The sequence below is a fragment of the Lotus japonicus genome, chromosome 3, assembly GCF_012489685.1.
Source record: "Lotus japonicus ecotype B-129 chromosome 3, LjGifu_v1.2".
Lineage (NCBI taxonomy): Eukaryota > Viridiplantae > Streptophyta > Magnoliopsida > Fabales > Fabaceae > Lotus > Lotus japonicus.
In genome coordinates this window covers 77,962,705-77,978,359 of record NC_080043.1, presented here as the reverse complement: position 1 = coordinate 77,978,359, position 15,655 = coordinate 77,962,705, and the positions used below count along the sequence as shown (strand labels likewise).

At 36.9% G+C, this 15,655-nt stretch overlaps 1 non-coding gene across 1 annotated transcript; it reads left to right on the top strand.

Annotated features, from left to right (window-relative positions):
* Positions 1-503: 503 nt before the first annotated feature.
* On the top strand, positions 504-582 carry LOC130709692 (small nucleolar RNA snoR114). Its single transcript, XR_009010169.1, has one exon. It is a non-coding gene; the product is annotated as a small nucleolar RNA snoR114 (small nucleolar RNA).
* Positions 583-15,655: the final 15,073 nt, after the last annotated feature.

Here is a 15,655-nt window from a genome sequence, read left to right as displayed (position 1 = left end):
TTGTCGTATTTTAATTTCAGCTTTTGATTATATTTCTGTTTCTTTTGTTCGACGCACGGGTAATACTGTTGCGGATTTCCTAGCTAGGAACTCATATGCCTATGCCAATATGGTTTGGGTATAAGAGGTTCCATTAGCAGTAGTTTCTTTGGTTGATGCAGATGTAATGAACTATTTGCCTTTTGGCCATTAAAAGATTTGCTGTTGAATTTCAAAAAAAAAAAAAAAGCAAGATAAGTTTTCCTTTTCAAGTTTAAACCCATACAAAACACAATTCTTAAGTGAGCATATATCTAACACATCAAATTTAGACACAAATACTTAAAATATTACACAACCATTGTTTATACCTTGGCTTTGGACGCCGTGGTTTTACTAAAATATATATTATATAGGTGTTTAAACGGATAGCAACTAACATCAAGCACTTGTGGTCTAGTGGTTAAATATTGTGCTGTCACGATAAAGACCCGGGTTCGAATCTTGTAAGGTGCAAACCTGGGGAGCTGTGATGAAATATATTGCGATGGTGGGACCATCACCTCCTGATTCTCAGGATGAAAACCAAGAGTATCTGAGCTCCTCTTTTCCTTTTTATTTTGCTCAGCAAGGACTTAATTATTAAACATAAATGAAAAGTATATATTTATGGTTTTGAATAAATTTTAGTTCATCATTTTACAGTCAAACTTGTTATAACTGGGACTGAAATTTTATTTCAACCTATTACTATTATTATTATTATTATCTTTTTTTTATAAAATTGATTTATTTTGAAATTATAGTAGCCACTAATATTGTTGTTGGTTTTTATTTTTTTTAACGTATTATTGTTGGTTTTTATGTTCATATACATTCTAGCTTTTAGTTATTACAACAAACTCATTTACCAAGTTCAAAAAAAAAAAAAAAAAAACTCATTTACCACAAGATTTGATGCACGTTCATAAACTGGTTGCACGTCTTGGTTGCACATTTTCCACACTTGGATATTGTAATGTCTTAATTTTTTAATCAGGCATCACATTAGTAATTTAACAAGTGTAGGTATCTAACTCGGATTTTTTTTCTAAAAGGTGACATGATTTTCAAAAAAACTCATTATCTCCATCTCCTAAGATTAAACGAGCTTTAACCATCGTCGCACTTGAGAAAACAATTCAATTTTAAATTTTAAATGCAACTTATCTTAATTACGGTAAAAATAAATACCAAATAAAAATAATATAATATATATTCAAAATATTTATCTTGGACCCATTGACTTCAACAAAACCAAAAGAAAACTTGAATTCAAAAGAGTAGATAACAAGATGATAGAATTAATGTTCATTTGTAGCATTAGCATCAAATAAGAAGTCATAGATCTTTATCTTCGCTGCCTCAAGATTATCATCGATTTTGCGCTCGATCACCGAGTGGTTCTCCATCATATAAAATGACGTTAAGCACGCAAACAACAAGTTGCAAACAGAAAGGTTTAACTCAAACAAATCAAGCAAACAAAATAGTCATAGTAAGAGATTATCATGTGAATCAAAACATTAAACATCATCAAACTAAACAACAATTAAGATTAGCAATCTAGGATGCAAATATATGATTCCACCAACAACAACCAATCAATATCACCTCACAATGTGGGATAATCACACGGGACAACAAACCATCACATTGCCACCTCATCAGAACGTCCACTACGATCAGGCATCAACTCCAACAATACTCAAATATAATGCAACAAGTTCCAAATATCATGCAAATCTTTCCAACAATTTAAGTTAGCGTCAATAGGCAAACAACCTCAAATATTCAACAATTCTCAAGCAATCGAACAAACCATGAATCAAATATCAATCAAGAATCCAGAAAGCAATTTTAACTCCTTCATCTCAAACACATGCAAGATTAAAAAGCACACAAGACTCAAGATCTCAAGGACCGAGTCACCCTTACCTTTGAGACACAATTTGTTACAATGTGAAAAGATGCGATAAAATTCACAGAAACCCAGCTTATATATGAAGCTAACATCTTTGACCTATTTTTGTAAAATAACTGATACAAACTCGTTAACCGTCAGATCGAGCTGCAATTTTGATATGTTGTTCAGAACTCATTGATCTTCAATCTGACGGATGGATCGTCAATTAAATGTACGTGCTAAGAGAAACAGCCCACACAATATGAAACCACATTCTACATTTATGCTCTTGAATAGGGAAGAAAAATTGAAGGATTCTCAAGTGAAAAATGAGGAAATTCAACCAAAAGGAGGATGAGAGAGATGAAATTTCTGAAGGAAATACCCATCATATAGGTCTCTATTTATAGCAGAAGAAAAAGAAAGAGTTCAACCCCCTAAAGCCTCATGATAGAGACACAACACTACCCGAAGGAGAGCCTCGACGACACAAGGAACTTCGACCCACATTCTGAGTTACGATTTGAAGAGAAAACCTAATCCTAAATCGTGAGATTCAAAACTTCTGGGTTGTGATTTGAAGCTAGGTGACGGAGTCATGCAGATGTATAAGATTTGGGTTGAAGGTTGGGTTCTGATATGGGTTTTATGGTTTCATCTTATGGGTTTCTCCTTTGTTTGGATCTTTGGTTTTCTGGGTTTCCCAACTTGGGTTTTCGAGGTAGGCTTCAACGGCTTCTTGGAGCGCAAAGAAGAAAAGACAAAGACAAGGAAGAAGGAAGGGGAGAACAAATGGAAGTGAAACAAGAGATGGTTCCTTTTGTGGTGAAGGCGACGAAATCGAGAGATAAGCACAACATGTTATGTTCTTGGTTGCACAATTTTGAGAGAGATTAAGATGTTGAACAGAGGCAGGACAACCTTGTATTATACTTGTGATTAAGTGTCATTTTTACCTAGTTTCAATGATATATTTAGGCACTTATCTTTGTTATTAATGTAGATTTGCCATCAAATTCACCCTCCTTGGTTAGAATTTGTAAATATAAAGTTTTAGTTTAAATATGTGTTTAATTTTAAGTTTGTTGACGTAGGAAAGAAGCAAAAGATTAAAGCAATGAATTCAAGAAAAAAATAAGATTTTGGCTTAGCAATGCATCTTATGCCAAGCCAAAATAAGGCAGTGCATGTTGATTGATCAAATGAAGATTTTGGCCTAGCATTGTATCTGATGCTAAACCATAACAGGGCAGTGCATGTGGATTGACAAAAAGAAGGTTTTGGCTTAGCATTGCATCTGATGTTGAGCCAAACATGACAGTGCGCGTTGAGTGAATTTTAAGGTCTCTTAGGCTTAGCACGACTGTTGTTGTTAAGCTATGGGAGGGAAATGTACTCTGGCTTAGCCTTATACCTGATGCTTAGCCAGAATGGGGCGGCCAGAACCCATTTAAATTAGATTTTTCATATCTTCTTTACTATTTAACACATTTAGAGGAGAGGATAGATCACTTTTAGAGAGAGAAACAAGGGAGAAAGCTTAAGAGGCCGGAGAGGAAACTTGGGTGCCGGATTCTTTGATTCTTCTTTCTTTGTCTTCATGATCTTAAAGCTATCCATGAAAATGGATAGCTAATATCTCTTTGTTGGGGTTAGATGTAGTTATTTTGATACTTATGTATTCCATGTGATTCTCTTCAATATAAAGCATGCTCTTTGTCTATGATTTAGTAGTTTTCTCTTGATATTCATGTTATATCTTAGATTGACCACCTATGGTATTTTGCTTGATTCGACTTGTGAGTGGAAGCTACAACGTTTGGAGTCCGAACTAGAGTTAATCACCTAATAATCACAATTGCAAGACATAGAGTTAGGTTTGTTAGTCACTTAAACACCTAAACTTCATGATAACTATCTTGTTTAATCATGTGAGACGTCAATGTTTATGATTAGAGAGTTATAGATATCCACTCATGCGAGACATCGATGAAGTAGAGTTGAATTGGTGTAGATGAATCATATTCTTAGGCTCAATTTGTATTTGAATCACTAGAATGGAAAAAAGTCAAATAATGAAATCTAATCCCAACAATTTCTCTCACTTGTTGTTTCACCGTTAGTTTACTTGCTTTTCATTTATATTTTTATGTATAAACAAACAATCTCTTGTGAAACCAACATTTAAGTTTGTGAACTATTGAACGACATAAGTACTACGCCTCGTTCTGGATACGACAAAACTTTTTACTATATTACAATAGAGTCTTTAGAGATTCGAACGTAGAGTGACAAAATATCTTTCATCAACTTGTAACCGAGGTTTAACATAAGAATAATATAGCAAGGTGGTGGGAGGAGGAAGGTGTAGTCATGGAGGAGGTTGGTATGGTGGCCGGCAGTGGCGGATCCAAGACCCGGGGTCAGGGGGTTCAATTTTTTCAAATGAACACATCGGTAAAAATATAATTAAAAACAACTTTAATATGTTTATACATCAGAAATTATACAAGTCATTGTTGTTCTCAACGTGATTTCATATTCTAAAATCGTTGAACAATAAGCTCAGAGTCAATGTTATTGAATACATCACTCTCAATGTAAGTAACTAAACAATCGTTCATCCATGTATCTCAAATTCGGTTACGCAGCATATTTTTCTCATAGCAGAGAAAGCTCTTTCTACCGTTGTTGTTGCAACAGGCAAAAGAAGATAAATTTGTGGATAAATAACACATGTCTTCCTTTTCCAACCAACTTGATGACCTTGCTCTCTTTACTAAAAATTTGTCCATGACCTTCCTAGAATTAAAAACAGACTCAACTTCACTATACCAAAAAAATAAATTCAAAACATCATCACTCAGCTAAGAAGTAATCACACAACCAGGAAAGAAATCAGCTTAAATGCACACCCAATTAGAAGAAAACCAATCAAGCTGCACACAAGAATTATGAAAAAAATAAACATTGAAATAGCTGCACCAAAGAGGCAAATATCAAAGTCAAACAACACAAAACTATCAGATCAAAATTAACAATGTTGAGAAAACACAGATCATGTCAAAATGATAATTAGGGGGAAAAAAATACCTCGGAATACCCTCTCCAAAGTTTTCAACTTTCCGATGCCTGAGGGGTGAGCCTTAACCCAGTCTCTTTCTTCACCTCCTTCTTCTTCCCACCACCTGCAAAGCGTCGCCGCCGTTGTTAGGAGCTAAACCGTGAAACGCAAAAACCACGCAAGAACGAACATCAGAGCAATGCGAATTACGAATTACCTTGTTGATGTTGATGCTGCTGCTTTGCGGGCTTCGAATCAGGTTTTTTGGATTTGGCTTCAAGCGCAGCGCAGGTGGTGCGTGGTGGTGGCCGGACGCCAGTGAGTGCGTCGCGTGCGTGCTTGGCCTGGGTTAGTTCTCACTTCGCAGTTGGGTGGGACTTAGGGTAACAAGAGAAAGAGGGTGAGTGGTTGAGTGCACGCGTGTGTGTGTGAGAGAGTGGGAGGAGTAAGTGAGTGTGGGTCTTTGGTATAAATAGGTGCAAAACTTGGTCTACTAGTATAATTTAAAATTTTCACGGAATTCAAAAAAAAATTATATAAGGAGGTAAGTGCAATATTTTTTTTTCAGGGGTTCATCTGAAATGTGGGGTTTCACATGAACCCCCTGAGTATAAGGTGAATCCGCCACTAGTGGCCAGGATGAGTTGTGGTGGTGGTCGAAATAAGGTGTGGTGGTTATGGAGGAAGAATAAGAGAGGAAACTGATGTGTAATTTGGGAATCAATTCATGAAGTGATTAGTAATTTACACATTTGCATTAAAAATAAAAATAATTCCAAGTGAAATGCTGACCGTACAAAATTCGTGCCTCATCATGGTAAACCACACTTTGGATCCAATCTAATTAAAATAATTTATAGGGATGGCATTTTAAAGACAAAAATTTCAGGGACCGAATTTGATTCCCCTTACAATCTCTTGAAGCCCTAGCATATTTAAGCCTTTCAAAAATTACTTGTTCTCATCCTCATATCTACATGGATAGCAACTTGAATACTCGTACTCGTATTCTTTAGGTACCTATATACTCATACTCATACCCACTACCCGCAATTTAATTTGAATTAATCAAAATACAACTTTCAATATTTTAATTCACCAGTAAAAACAAATATAACTACTAATAGAAAATAAAATAACATTAATTAAAAATACAATACAAAACCCCAATTCTTAACAAGTATAATAATTCAACTTAGTATAATTTTTTAAAAGACTCGTTGGAGATTCTGCAATTCATATCAGATAAGGAGTTTAGGTTCAATTTATATGACAAATATCTCTATGTTATTCGCTAACTTCCATAGCGGAATTGAAAAGTACATATGCGTCGTGCCATAAAGAAGCTAATGGCCCTGCTGATTATTTAGCTAGTATTAGTGTGGTCTTTCTATTTTGGATGTTCCTCCATAGAGCGTTGCCTCCTTTTTTTTTTGGCTAGAGATATCTTAGACTTGTAGTTTTTTATTTCTTTGTTTAATTTTCTCATTCCTTAATTTTTTAAACGGAAGTAAACAAGAAAGTTATAACTTAAAATCTATAAATTTTTATCTTTTAATACAGTTATAAAGTTTACTAAATTACTTATTTTTAAAATATCTCGAGTAAATTAGCAGGTATATGCAATATTAAGACATTACTTACTCACTTATATTTAAAAAAAAGTGAGTTAGAAAGCTTTTGTTGAATGTAAGTTTCTTTTTGAAAATGAAACGAATATTATTAATAAAGAAGCTTGAGCCACCCAAAATGATACCCAAGACTGAATAAAAGTACAAGTTGACCCAGAAAGATCATGACAAGAGCAAAAGTGCAAACCGAAAATGCACAAAACCCACCACCAACCTTTAAGAGCCACTTCTACGTCTGAAGCCAGCCTTCATCATCGCATTGAACATGGGAGGAGACACAACCCGTGCAAAACTTTGCCTAGCCGAAGTTAAACAGACAGCAAGAGCAGAGGACCAGAGAACAGAGGAAAAAAACGCACTGGAGAAACAATGGTGCGCGAAATGGAGGGGAGTAGCCAACTGACGGCGACCGAAGGGCGGCGTTCGGAGAGAGACAGCGAGCGGCGGGGCACTAGTAGGAAGGCAGAGGCGAGCACCGTGGGGGTAGAGGCGGCACAAGCAGAGGTCTACGAAATAGGATCAGTGACAGCGAAACAGGGACAATGTTGAAACCTGAAGGTCTGCCAGAGACGCCGCCGCACTACCAGAGACAGGGGACGTGAACGCCGGTGATGCTGTTGGAGTGGCCGCAACCACCACCTTGGAAGCAAAGTCCAAGAACCTTAGCAGAGAACCAAACGATTAACGATATATATATATATATATATATATATATATATATATATATATATATATTCTTTCCCATAAAATGTTATTTTAATTATACTTTTCTCTTTATGTTATTAAAATAATTAAAACCCAACAATATTCCATCAATTCATAACTCCAACCCAAATCCATCCATCTTGTTAAAAAATAAACAAGGTTAGTGCATCATCTAATCTACCAATACATAAAAATATGGTGTTGGACGAACTTCTCATCAACCAAACCCTGATAAGTTTCAATTTTTTGAATTTTATCAAAATGTATCTATTATAATATAACCACCACTAGACCAACATGCAGGGACGGATGCAGGTTAAGGATGATGGGGCAAATCACCCCACCTGAATTCCAAAAAATAGGCTAACAGTGTGATAGAATATTAGCATACTAATGTAATATTTCCCCCAGACTACATAAAATGCTCCCACTATCATTTCGACTAGGTAATACACTCTTTTGTTTTCTTTAATTTCCATTTGATAGTATATCCGATCCATTGTATCACTCATTCTTATTTCCATTTGATAGTATTCTTCTCTAACAATACAACACCATGTCCATCACTTCAGCCCTCTTCCCTTTTTCTCATCCAGTATTAACCTCTTCTTATTCCTTCTAAATTTGTCTCAGTTTCTAAATGCATGCATACCAGATATTTGATAATACCAATTAATTGGTTAGGCATTTTCCCTCGAATTACATGTCCTGGTCAAATGTTTTACTGTACTTTTCAGTTCCTAATTCTTGCTTTTTTTGGGCACAGAGTTCCTAACCTTGTTAATGACTATAAGTTATTAAATTAAGTTCAAAAGGAGATAAACATTCATTCAGACCAAGTGAGAGATAAGAAGAGACAAGGGAGAAATGTAAGATATGATAAATAATGTGATAAGAAAATAAGAGAGGTAGGAAAAGAAATTGAGTAGAAATGAAATGGAACAGAAAGTTATTTGTGATAAGTTGTTTGCAGCAGCTACGAGAATTCTTTGGGCCTACCAAGCTGAGGTCAAAGCCATACATAGGGCCTATCTTTCTACAAAGAATTTTCCTTCTCTCATATTTACTTTGAGAGTGATGATTCCTCTCTTGCTGTAGGGTGGGTGAACAACAAAGTTAATAGGCCTTGGGCCCTTTTAAATGACCTCAACTCAATTGATTGGCTGCTGGGTGAGGTCAGGTGCCTAGGGATTTCCCACATTTATAGAGAAGCCAATTCCATGGCGGATTATCTCGCTAAATTGGGATGTGATAGAGATGTGCCCTTATGGGAAAACTTTGCTTAGTTGGTGCTGCTGTTTATGCCTTTATGCCTCTGCATTCATGCTAATTTGATGCTGGTCATGGTGCTATTATGTGTGGGCTCTTTCTCTGTCTATTGGCTGGTGGTGCTTTGGCCTCCCTCGTGATTTGCTTGGATGCTTGAGGGTGCTGGTGTTGGCATTGGTTCCCTTGTAGCTCTTTATTTCCCTGTTTTGTTTTATATTTATTTCATTTTGTCGTTGTACTCTCGTTTTCTTTCTGCTTTGTTTTGTTGTGCTTTCCTGTGTTTTATTTCCTTCTTGGAAGGGTTGTTCCCAAGCTATTTACCCTTTCATTTATATATATCCTTTTCCTCTAAAAAAAAATCAAAACACAACATAGAAAACAACTAAAAATTAAACAAGTTGCAAATATGTTATATATATATATACATATATATGCGCGCGCGTATATATTCCCCACATCTTAAAACTCCTGGATTCGTCACTGCCAACATGTATTGCATAAATAATTAAATTTTAAAAAATATATAGATATTTGTTATTTATTAATTTGACCAGGTACGATTTGAATCGTATTTCGACTATACCATAGTCCAAACGAGCAATCTCATCTTATCCTCATCTGTTAAAAGGTGATGGAAATTTCTAGATTAGTTTAGACAATTGTATCTAACTATCACAAACTCTCTAGAATTCTCTTGGAGATGATGTGTATGGTTATGATAGAAAAGCCTAGAATTATATAGATACTAAACTATCATGAAAACTCTAGAAAGAACTAAAATAATTCACCACCATTGAGGTCGGTGAATTGAGCCTATAAATAGGCATGTACATGTCATTTGAGGATTAAGCCAGAAAGCTACTATTGTATAATTGTGTCCATCTCTAACACGGTTCTTTTCATATTCCATTTGTTCTAATATCTCAACTCCATCCCAAAACCATCCTTTCCTAACTAGTCTATCAATTCAACTATTATCAGTGGTATCAGAGCTACGTTCCATCTTATATTGGGCGTAGTTATATTACCTCCCTTTTATTTCGAAACTATCCCAACTACCACTAAAAATTACCTTGCACTTTTAACCCACATCTATAAATTTTTCTAATATATGGCCAACATCACCCAACCTTCATCTATCTCTGTCCCTATTTTTAATGGGGAAAACTATGATTATTGGAGTGCAAAAATGAAGACATATTTTTGCTTCCAAGACTGTTGGGATGTTGTTGAAGAAGGATATACTGCTCCTGCAGATACTTCAGCACAAAAGAAAGAGTTGAAGGAGAATAAGCTCAAAGATTCAAAAGCGCTATTCACTTTGCAGCAAGCGGTGACCGACGCAATTTTTCCAAGCATTTTGGATGCTAAAAGTGCAAAAGATGCTTGTGATACATTAAAGGAGATCAATGAAGCCTGCGAAGGATGTCTCCTCGGAAAGCGACACAGAGTGTCGTTCTCAACAGGAAAGGCATGGAGAGCAAAACACGTGTTGGAATTGATACATACAGACGTATGTGGACCGATGAGGACGCCATCACATGACAACAACAAGTATTTCATCCTCTTCACTGATGACTTCTCTAGAATGACATGGGTCTATTTCCTAAAAGCAAAATCTGAAGTTTTTGGGGTATTCAAAAAGTTCAAGGCCCTTGTCGAGAAACAAAGTGGAAAACATATAAAAGTACTTAGAAGTGATCGTGGAAAGGAGTATACATCCCGGGAGTTTGACAAATTCTGCGAGGATGAAGGCATAGAAAGACAACTTACAGTCGCATATACTCCACAACAAAATGGTGTGTCGGAAAGAAAGAATCGCACAGTTATGGAGATGGCTAGATCGATGCTCAAGGAGAAGAGAATGCCTAACACCTTTTGGGCAGAAGCAGTCTACACAGTTGTCTATATACTCAACAGATGTCCAACAAACGCAGTACAAAATAAAACTCCAATTGAAGCTTGGAGCGGCAAGAAGTCATCGGCAAAGCACCTAAGAGTCTTTGGATCTATATGCTACATTCATGTGCCAGATGTAAAGAGGTACAAACTAGAAGATAAGACTGTACGAGGTATCTTCCTTGGGTATAGCACAAAGTCTAAAGGCTACAAGGTCTACAACCTACAGACAAAGAAGCTTATGATCAGTCGAGATGTTGAAGTCGACAAGAATGCTGCCTGGAATTGGGATGAAGAAAAAGTGGAGAAGAACATCCCCGTACTAAAGCATCTACCTCACGAAGAAGAAGGTGAAGAAGCAGCAGAAAACCCAGGTGAGCCTCCTTCACCTCCACAACAACCACAAGAAGAAATTTCTTCACCTGAATCTACTCCTATACGAGTAAGATCATTGGCAGACATATATGAAACTTGCAACTTGGCCATACTTGAGCCTGAAAGCTTTGAAGCTGCATCAAAGCAAGAAGTATGGGTCAAGGCAATGGAAGAAGAAATAAAGATGATTGAGAAAAACAACACATGGGAGTTAGTAGATTGCCCACATGGAAAAGACATCATTGGGGTTAAGTGGGTCTACAAGACAAAACTCAACCCTGATGGCACTATACAGAAACACAAGGCAAGACTAGTAGCTAAGGGTTATTCACAGCAACCTGGCATCGACTACAATGAGACATTTGCACCAGTGGCTCGTCTTGATACGATAAGAGCTCTAATAGCTCTTGCAGCGCAAAGAGGATGGAGTATCCATCAAATAGATGTCAAATCAGCCTTCCTCAACGGTGTACTAGAAGAAGAGATCTACGTGGAGCAACCACAAGGGTTCGTGTGCGAAGGCAATGAAAGAAAGGTGCTAAGACTGAGAAAAGCACTCTATGGCTTAAAACAAGCTCCTCGAGCATGGTATAGTCGAATTGATCAGTACTTCATCGATCGAGGATTTAGGAGGAGCAAGAGTGAACCTACACTATACATCAAGACTCAAGGTCAGCATACTCTCCTACTCTCCTTGTACGTAGATGATCTTATCTACACAGGAAATAATACGGAGATGATGATGGAGTTCAAAGAAGACATGATGAAGACCTTCGAGATGACCGACCTTGGCTTGATGAGTTACTTCCTCGGTATAGAGGTAAGTCCGAAAAATGATGGGATATTTATCTCACAAAAGAAATACACAAAAGGTTTACTCAAGAAATTCAAGATGTATGGATGCAATCCAGTAAGTACTCCGCTAGTGACAAATGAGAAACTACAAAAGGACGATGGAGCACCAGAAGCTGATGCATCGCGCTACAGGAGTCTAATTGGTAGTCTTCTATATCTAACAGCTACAGGCCAGACATCATGTATGCTACAAGCCTTTTATCAAGATTCATGCAGAGCCCAAGTCAAATTCACCTAGGAGCAGGCATAAGAATTTTAAGATACCTACAAGGAACAAAAGAGTTTGGCATATGGTACAAAACCAAATCCAACTCAAGGTTGCTTGGCTACACTGACAGTGATTGGGCAGGCTCGGTGGATGACATGAAAAGCACCTCCAGCTATGCATTCTCACTTGGATCAGGAATATTCTCTTGGGCGTCAAAGAAGCAAGCTACAGTTGCACAATCAACAGCTGAAGCAGAGTACGTAGCGACTGCAGAATCAACAAGTCAAGCTATATGGCTACGGAGAATACTTGAAGAAATGGGAGAAAAACAAAGTGATCATACTACAATCTACTGTGACAACAAATCAGCAATCGCAATAGCGAAGAATCCAGTGCATCACAGCAGGACAAAACATATAGCAATTAAATACCACTTCATCAGAGAAGCAGAGGTAAGTAAAGAGATTCAGCTCAAGTACTGCAGAACTGAAGATCAAATTGCAGATATATTCACGAAGGCATTGCGGAAACCAAGATTTGAAGAGCTACGCACTATGCTTGGAGTTAAAGAAATTTACATCAAGGAGGAGTGTTAAAAGGTGATGGAAATTTCTAGATTAGTTTAGACAATTGTATCTAACTATCACAAACTCTCTAGAATTCTCTTGGAGATGATGTGTATGGTTATGATAGAAAAGCCTAGAATTATAGAGATACTAAACTATCATGAAAACTCTAGAAAGAACTAAAATAATTCACCACCATTGAGGTCGGTGAATTGAGCCTATAAATAGGCATGTACATGTCATTTGAGGATTAACACGGTTCTTTTCATATTCCATTTGTTCTAATATCTCAACTCCATCCCAAAACCATCCTTTCCTAACTAGTCTATCAATTCAACTATTATCATCAACAATACTCTTGGCTTTAACTTATCAACAATAAATATTAATATGTTAAAAAAAACAATAAAGGCTCGAACATTTCAAGCTTGTTAATATCGCTACTCTTCTTTGATAATGGCTCGTAAAGGCTCTCATCCTAGTTATATATGGAGTAGTATTCTTGGAGCTCATTGGGTGATTGAGCAAGGGTGTCTTTGGAGGATTGGATCAGGCGTTGGGGTGGACATTTGGAAAGATCAATGGATCCCTGGTGCAGCGGGAGGAAGGGTCTACTCTAGCCAACATCTCCGGGTGGCTCTTACTCATGTTGCTAATCTCTTTTATGCTAACCGGCGGGGTTGGGGTCGTGCTTTGATCCGCCATAATTTTGTTCCTCATGAGGCAGAGGCTATCGTCAAGACCCCATGGTCAGGAGGTGTAGGCATGGATGTGTTGTATTGGGCTCAATCAGAGGATGGGTGTTATACGACAAGGTCAGGTTATGAGTTTGTGTTGGAGGGAATGCAACGAAATGTGGGTTTCAGTTCAGGGGAAGGTTTCTCGGATTCGTGGAAGGCTCTTTGGAAGACTAAGTCCTTGCCTAGGTGCAAGGAGCTAGCTTAGCGGCCATGTCATTGGATTTTGCCTACGTGGCTTGCTCTTGCTCGCAGAGGTGTGGAACTGGATACTATGTGCCCTTTGTGTGGAGAGATGGAGGAATTAGCTGCGCATGCACTGTTTTTTGTGATGAATCAGTTCCTGTGTGGTTCCAATCTGGGTTATCTTCAGGGTCGTAGACAGTGTTAAGAGAAATACGCTACAGCTTAAGGCCCCAATTTTTTTTTACTTAGGTCCCAAAAAAAAATTTAGTTACTGACTATTAATAAATTTTAAACAAACAAAGTATAAAAAAAATCAGAATTATTTATTTCCTATATATTAGCCAACTAAAAAATGAATTTAGACCAATATATCAACTTTTTTTTTAAAACTAATTAACTAATAATATCATCTTTTTTGTTACATAAAAAAGTATATAATGTTATTTAAAAAAAATAACAAATCTTTCATAAAAAAATTATAAATTCCTATTAGAATTTATTGATTATAAAACTATGATAAATGATTTTGCAGCTAAAAAGGCTAGAAGATTAATATAAAAATTAATATTTATGATAAGTTTCTTAAAAATTCTCTAAAAAAATGCACCATTTAACATTTTCGCCTAAGGCCCCAAAATGTCTGCACACGACCCTGGTTATCTTTGGACTTCCGTCATGATCCTTCAGAATTTCCGATCCTCCAATGGCTGTCATAGGTGCTGCAACAGTGGGATGATTGAGTTTCTGATGTGGTTTTGACTTTGATTTATGCTATATGGGAACGCCGGAACAAATGGTGTTTTCAGGGGCAGAGGATGTCGCATGTTAAGGTGCTGGATTGGGCCAGGTCCTTGGCCATGGCAGACATGGGGGGGGGGGGGACGAGGTTGGTGGTTTGTTGAGAGGTGGTAATGTTGTTTTTGGACATGGGGCTGCTGCAAGTGTGGCGCGATCACGGTGGAAACCGCCAAGGCAAGGAACGATCAAGCTTAATGTGGATGTTGCTTTGTTGTGGGGGAATTTGATGGTTTTGTCATGTTAATCTGTAACTCACATGGACAGGTGTTGGTGTTTGCAGCTTCGCGATGGCCTGCAACATCATCTTCTTCCCTTGTAGAGGCGATGGCTTTACGGTGGAGTCTTCAACTTGCGCATGAGCTTGGTTTTCACAACATTGATGTGGAAACAGATAACTTGGTGGTGGATAATGCTTGGAAGAGGATGGCTCAGTCTTACTCGTATTTAGTTGTAGTTATTTCTGATTGTTTTGTCGTTTCGCATTTATTTCGACATTTTAATTTGGTTCATGTTCGTCGAACGAGCAACCAGCTGCAGGCTTTATAGCCAAGTTCGCTCTTTCGCACTATTTCTTTGTAGGGATTGAAGAATGTCTGTTCGATTTGAACGACATTCTTTCGTCCGATCTATTAGTTGATTAATAAAATTCCACTTTTTTTTGTCAAAAATTGAATAAAAAATTCAATTTATTCAAATTTACGCAGACCATAAATGTCTTCAACATATACAAATCAATGCCTCATATATCTTATCATTAATTTCGTTTAATTAATGTGATATTTTTTATTAGGAGGAAAAGTGAATTAAAATTTTTATTTTTTTTAATAGCTAATCATGGGACACCCATGACTAATCATGAGACACCCATGACTAACTCTAATACATCATTTTTCCTTTTCCATAAACTATATTTTAATTATATATTTTTCTTTATTTTATTAAAGAAATAATTAAAACCCAACAAAATTTCATCAATTCACTACCCCAACCCAAACCCAACATCTTGTTAAATATTAACCAAGGTTAGTACATTATCTAACCAACCAATACATAAAAATGTGGTGTTGGAGTAACTTATCATTAGCCAAACCCTAATAAATCTCATCTTTGTGGATGGAGAAAACCCCAGCTAGGAGAGTTAGCCCCACCATGATGTGAATATTTTCGGCTCGAACAGGATTGCCTCCGAAAGAGGACACCTGTCTCAAATATAAAAAAATTGATCTGTTATAATATAATAACCACAACAACTGGAACCCTTTGGGTAACTAGCTAATTAAACTTTAAAATAGTATAAGGTATTTTTTATTGAATAATTTGATCGGGCTTGACTTGAATAAGATTTTGACTAGACCATAGACCCATACGAGCAATCTAATCTTATTCCCATCAATACTTTTGGCTTGATCTTATCACCAAACAAATATTAATAGATAAC